The sequence below is a fragment of the Panthera tigris genome, chromosome E3 (genome assembly GCF_018350195.1).
Source record: "Panthera tigris isolate Pti1 chromosome E3, P.tigris_Pti1_mat1.1, whole genome shotgun sequence".
In the NCBI taxonomy this organism is placed as follows: Eukaryota; Metazoa; Chordata; class Mammalia; order Carnivora; family Felidae; genus Panthera; species Panthera tigris.
Genome location: NC_056675.1, coordinates 14,182,775 through 14,189,840, shown reverse-complemented (window position 1 = coordinate 14,189,840; position 7,066 = coordinate 14,182,775).

The window sequence follows — 7,066 nt, the reverse complement described above, 5'->3', positions numbered from 1 at the left end:
GAAGTAAATAAATGTTAGAAAAAATGGGAATTAAAAATAAATTTTAAAAACGCATAGAATTCCAAGGTTTCAAAAGCTAATCAAAACACCGTTCAAAGCTGTAAACTTATTTCGTGAAACTGGAAACAACCGCAAAAAAGAGACGGGGTCCTCACTGGGTAACGCACACAAAGGGCCTCAGAGGACCTGGTAACACCCCACTGGGAAGCGACATTACAGAATTATTACCTGACGTATACGTGATGTATATAACGGATGACGTCATGCATAATAAAAAAGATGATGAAGGGACTACTGACAGGGGAGTTTTTTTTTTCCCTCCTTGTTTTGTGCACTTTTGCCCATTCACCCTGGATTTTCCCTTCTTCTCACTAGGCCACCAGCTCGGCCTTTCATGGCTTTTCCTGCCAGCACGGAGCCCAAGGGTCAAGGAGGGAGATGACCGGAATGGGGCACGACTGACCTTCAATCTAACCGAGCAGCTTCAATGGAAAACATCTGATTCTTCCTCTTACGTCATCCGGGTGGTTTGGTTGGTGCATCTTTTTCTTCCCCTGATGATAAAGCATTTCTTTTGTCCATTAAATGCCACCTCCGAGCTAAAATGCATCCCAGCTGTGTTTGCCCCGCATCGTCCATGGCCAGCCTTTCCCAAACAGGCAGAAGGGCCGGGGAAGGAATTCATTTTTGAGATGGCATAGGAATTAAGACTAGGAATGCATGTTAATCCCACCAAGAACACAAAGGGAACGACACTTCCCGGTGAAGTCTTTTTCCCCCCTTTCTGTGGCTTTATTTCCTTCCATTGTGAAAGGCACCCACTTAGCAGCCTCAAAAAAGATCATTTTTCACGGTGCAGTGTGACAACTACGAATTATATATTTGGTGGTCTGTGCGCTCCCATTTTCCCCCCAATTTAATCTGCCAGAAAGGTTCAACAAAGCAGCAAAAATCTTCACTGGCATTTTCGTGTGCCTACTTAGCAGGCCCCGGAACGCAGTGGCAAAGATAAATAAGAATTCAAGATCACCGACAAAGCTCGAGTTGGTCCTCACTTAGCCAGGAAAGGTGAGCACTGGAGCAAAGAGGGATGACTCCGTGCATCTGGGAACCTTCTCTTCTGAAAGTGCCTTTGCGATCTGGCCAGAAACAGTTACGGCCGCCGCCGACCACAGTGAGCTTGTAGGCACGGAAGTTCCGATGAGCAAAGGGGAGAAGAAGAAAAGAGGGACAGAGGGGTGGGAATAGAGTCGCTGCCTGGCACTCGGCCTGGGAAGACTCATCATTCCCTCCTCCGGGCCCTGCCTTCTGAGTTATTTCAGCTGAAGTCTGCAGAGTCAAGCTAAAGATAAAGGGAGGAAGAGCCAGTTGAGGTCAACCATCCCCCAGCACTTCTACCAAATAATCTTCACGTTTCTCTCCAGATCCACCGTCCACCCTCTTTCCCTGCTTCCTATCCCGGGAGACAGACCGACAGAGACAGCATCAGGGATTCCCCTGCCCTATGGCTTTGGGCTGGAGTCCACCAACAGACACGATGGATGGAAAGAGACAGAGGTTGGGGTACGTACTCCCCAGCTCCCTCCCGACGTGACAGCGGTTGGATAGAGGCTGCTTTCTCTATGCCGCTGTTGCTACAGGGCAGCCCTGTCCTAGGGTTACCCCCGGGGTTATAGCTAACCCTGTGTTCTGTGAACCGCTCCCTCCTCTCCCCCCCTGCAGGGTTTGGCAGGCCAACAGCTTCGTCCTCTGTGGCGATCCCTAGGTGAGTCAGCATCCCTTGTCAATCTTGTGGATCTCTGAAACTTGGTAAATATTTTGCTAAACTCTCTTCAATCCCCTCTTCTGGGTGTGCCATCTGTTTCCTGCTGGGATACGGACAGATAGAGCCTCCCACCTATCCCCGGGGGGTGGCATCTCCCGCGGTGCCACATCTTGGCACTCCCCTGAAGGGCAGGGATGTAGTCACCCCAGTGCCTGACGCCCGGGGAGGTCTTAAAAACTGTCGAGTATACGGATGAGTAGAGAAAGATCTGGAGATTCAACTCAGAGCCATTTGTGATAAAGTGAATAGTTGATGTCAAGAAAGAACGTAACTACGTGTCCATGAGATAACGTCTACTAAGAGAAGAAGAATTAAAGCTACTTATTACAGGGGCACCTGGGTAGCTCAGTCGGTTAAGCATCCGACTTCGGCTCAGGTCTTGATCTCGCGGACCGTGGGTTCCAGCCCCGCGTTGAGCTCTGTGCTGACAGCTCAGAGTCTGGAGCCTGCTTCAGACTCTGTGTCCCCCTCTCTCTCTGCCCCTCCCCTGCTCACGCTCTCTTTCTCTCAAGAATAAATAAACATTAAAAACAAAAAAAGAGAGTCCCCGCTGATGAATGTCACAGGGAAGTCGAGCCTGAGAAAGGCCATTGGGTTGGCCGTGGAAAAGGTGCCCTTGAAGACTGGCATGCCCTTGAAGACTGGTGCCCTTGAAGACTGGCATGCCCGGGAAGCAGGCACCTCCAGGGCAGAGAAGAAAGGGGGCAGGAGGCAATTTCCCTCCTCAGTCGGGACCCCTGAGCTGGAGCCATGTGGAGAGCCATGAGCCATGAGCTCCCGGTGTCTCGCATTCTAGCGATAACCCACTAGAATATATCATGTAAAAAGAATGATATTTATTAAAACGACAAATATGACCATCATCTGGAAATAACTGTAACCAATAGGGGAAAATTATAAAATTCTAATAAAGGGAATAAAACGAGACATATCTAACTTGGCAGAGAGACGTGCTTTTGAATTAGAAGGTGCGATGCCGTGAAGACATAAATTTCTCCCCTTTAATGTAGAGGGAACGGAAACTCCAAAGTTACCCCAGCAGAGCACAGAGGTAAGAAAACTTAGATTTTTTGTGTTTTAAGAAGAAAAGTGGGAGGGGTGGCCCTATCCCATATTAAGTTAGCAAATAAAAGCAGTAAGAATTCAAGTGGCAGGGTCACCGGGAGGAAATTCTACATATCCACTGGGAAGCGAGCCTCTAAACATTGGATAGTCATCCCATCTTCCAAACATTAAGCCATAAAAATAACCCCGACTTTTGAAATTTGGGAAATTCCCTTCTAGTGCACTTGGGTCAACACCTAACTTGTGGATGACAGACAAGCCTTGCCCATCTCGCACGGAGCCCGGGGATCCGGAGTTGCAGAGACGACCGCTCGGAAAAACTCAATCGCTCAGCCCACGTCCGTCTTCGGTTAGGCCCAAGCCACAAAGGCTCCATGGTGGCAGCAAAAATAAAGAGCCACGGCTGTAAATCGAGTCCGAGCCGCCTTCCTACCTCCCCCCCGTACGACGGAGGACATAATTTTCTCCAGGGTTACAGCTTAAACTCATGAGTTTACAGGTAACCAGCATTATTCTTCCAGAAGTAGGGATACGGCACTCACAACAGACACACAAACTCCAGGACAGATGGAGTCTGCAGCGAAATACGGTCTGGTGCCTTGTCAACTCGTAAAGCTCCCCAACATCCACGGCACGTGCGTGCCCGTTCACGCGCACACACATGCCAGCCAACGGTGCCACGCGGCCCAGTTGGGTGAGCGCGTGCGAGGGGGTCTCTGCAGAGGCTCGGCGCCTCCTGAAGGTCACAGGGTCTCAGGGAGCTCCTCTGCGATGCTACGGCATTTGGAAGTTGTAAACCTTACAATCGGGACGTTGCAGTCATAAACTTCATAGGAAGCAATAATTCCAGGCATATTCCCGGCCAACTTCTCAACAGGGACCACCCCTCAGAAATGCATGAAGCGGGGGCCACGGAGGGGCTTAAAACACACGGAAAATCTCTAATAATTAAGACAGCGAGACAACGGAACAAGAAATGACAGGCCTATGAGCGGAATGGAAAAGCTAGCCCAGAAACATTGTCAAAAGAGAGAGAGAGGAGAGTACCATCTGGGACACAAATATTAGTGACAATTACTCAGACCGACAAGTGTCCTTTGGATGCAAAGCACTATACTGTACTAAGCATTTCAGTTATCAGTATACAATACTTACGTGAAACAAATATGCTAATCGTATCTGTGTTATATATATATAAATATTTTTTTTTCTTTTTTTAAGTAGGCTTCACGTCCAGAATGGAGCCCAACGTGGGGCGTGAAGTCACTACCACGCGATCAAGACATGAGCCGAGATCAAGAGTCGGACGCTGAACTGACTGAGCCACCCAGGCGCCCCATCGCATACGCATATTATTTCCAATTCGTTGCTCCAACGACTCTCGGGACTCACTCTGGCGTATCTCTTGACCCTGTTCCTCCTCTGCATCCCTGGATTCAAGCCCAAGTCCTCGAGTTATTGCAGTCAACTCCTAACCCAGTCCTCAGAGGGAGACTAAGCCAGGGTGTGAGGCACACCAGGCTGATCACTGCCTGCTTAAAATTCATCAGCGCGTTCCTGCTGCTACGGGAAAAATCCAAACTCTCTATGTAATATACAAAGCCGCTCATTAGCTGACTCCCTGCCCAGCCTCGTCCTCCACCCTTCCCCCTGCCTCAGAGTTTCTTCTGAGCTATCCCACACTCTGCTGACGCCTCTAAAAAGTCACTGCCCCTCCGTGCCTCCGCCAGTCATCCTCGCGACTCGACACAGACCTGCAGACCCTTTCTGAACGCCCCCCGGGGCCAGAGAGTCAGATGCCGCCTCTTGGTGGAAATCTCAACCAGAGCACGGCTCCTATCTTATTATATATGCCCTTGACGACTCAGTCACACTTCCTGGGAACAGGAAGGCCTCTCTGTGTCTTACACACGCCCTGGCACATAGGAAGCGCTTCGTACATGTTGCACACGTGAACGAATAGGTGAGTGAGCCAAGCCACTGAACGCACGAATAAGTGAACGAGTGCATTATGAGCTACGCTGGCCAAATATATTACCACGTGTGTTCTAGTGCTGACACAGACATCTCCTGGAGACATGTCAGAAACTGGTAAGCACTGCTTCACGAACTCCTATCAAATCATTATAAAATCCCCAGCTCATTTATTAGCGTGATGATCTTGACATTTGTTGACATCTGCATTATAATGATTTTGACATTTTCTGTCCCGTATCCTCAGTGCTTCTCAGACATGATGTCCGAAGGTTCTGTGAGTCTTGATATCTTGAACGAACTCACAGAGTTCAACCGTGTCAGCTGCTTCTTGGCAGAAGAGAACGGAATAAATCGTTCCTCTATCTAACGGCAAGAGTGCCCCCGGGATCCGACACAGAATCCTGAGTCGGAAGGAAGGAAAATTCAGCTGCTTCTCCACACCACCATCCAGCGCGGGACTTCCAGAGAGATGGCCACCCAGTTTCTGCTATAGTCCTCTAGAAACAAAGAACTCACCACCTTGCAGGGCAGGGCATTCCTGGTTTACCTGTCATGCAAATAAGTACGCTTTCTTGTTATTTTCAGATATTTCAAGACATTATCATGACCTGTCTTCGTATTCTCTTTTTTCCAAGCTAAACATACCCACTCCTCAGTCGTGTGATAGGACCATGGTTCCCAATTTTCCATGATGTCTTAGCCTGCTCAGGTCGCTATAACAAAATACCATAGATCGAGAGGCTTAGACCACAGACATTTGTTTCTTAGATTCGGAGGCTGGAAAGTCCAAAAGTAAGGTGCTGCTTCTTTGGTTCTTGGTGAGGGCTCTCTTCTCAGCCCAGTGCCATCACGGGGACACCGCTCCCATAACCTCCTCTAAACCTAACTACCTCCCGAAGGCCTCACCTCCTAATACTATCACATTGAGGGTTGGGGCAATAACATCTGAATTTGGCAGAAGGGGATACATACATCCACTCCATCTCCCATGGTCGTCCGCCGTTGGATTCTATCCTAGAAGACAAAATGATGACGAATAGGTCTCTGGATGTGGCTCCCCCCGGGAGCCCAGAATACTAGAAGTACATTTTTGCCCATTAACCAAACTGTTCATGCAGCATTTGCAATTCCAAGAGATATGAATCATTGTTATGTGCTTGAAGTGCCTTTGGAACAAACTGTCCATAAATTTTCAAACTGCAGTTTTATACAAAATGACATATCGTACATGTATTATGAACTTTATACTCCCTGGGATCTTTTCTACAAAGATTATTTAATTTGATCCTCAGAAGAGCCCTATCCACATTCCGCAGAAAGGAAAAGGGAGGCCCGGTCAGGATTATGAAGGCCCCTCAGACCACAGAGGACAGTCAGAGGTGGAGCCAGAACCTGGGTCGATGTGTTTCAGCTTGCCAGACATGTCTTAAGGAAATGCACTCTCAGATTTCGTGCTTGATAAAGAGGACCAAAAGGGCCTGAATCTCCCTCTTGGTGCCGAGCAGACATTGGCACAAACATCCCCCTGTGCGTGGAGGTGATGAGCACACGCCTCCGGGCTGGCCCAGGCTCTAGCTGATGCATATGTCTGCGCGTGTAGATGAAAAAAACTATTTCTAATAAAATAAAGAAGCGTCGCACTTGGCAATCATCGAGACTGCTTAGAGCAGACGGATGAGAGACGCCGGCTGCACGGGTTAGTTGTGTCACTTAGCCTCACATCACTTATAAAAACTACACAAGGGGGAGAAAAGGCTGACCTAGGGCTGGGTGGGAAATATGCTGAATTGGAGAAAGTCCCCCGCCGTGACCTACAAAATTCGCTGGCGTCAAACGCAAGCAAGACATTGCCGACCATGCCATTTGCCACGTTCGTCTGGCACCTGCCGGTCCTAAGAGGTTTCAGAGCAAATTCCCACTCCTCTCCTCTCATGCCCTGAACCCTCCTCTTAGGGTTCTATTCCTAATGAGAGGGGTTAAAAAGGGAGGGGGAGAAGGCAGTGAACTAACCTTCACCAAACTCTGTAAAAAGCGTATACGTTTTCAAAACCATATGTAGAGATCCACAGATTTTCGAGTGACGACGGTGGCCACGTCATAAGGGTAAATTACGAAATCAGAAAAGGGATGAGGAAGAGAAGACAACATAAAAGTGAACCCCTTTAGGGAAGTGTCGCTATCTCCTTTGCTCCTAAAAAT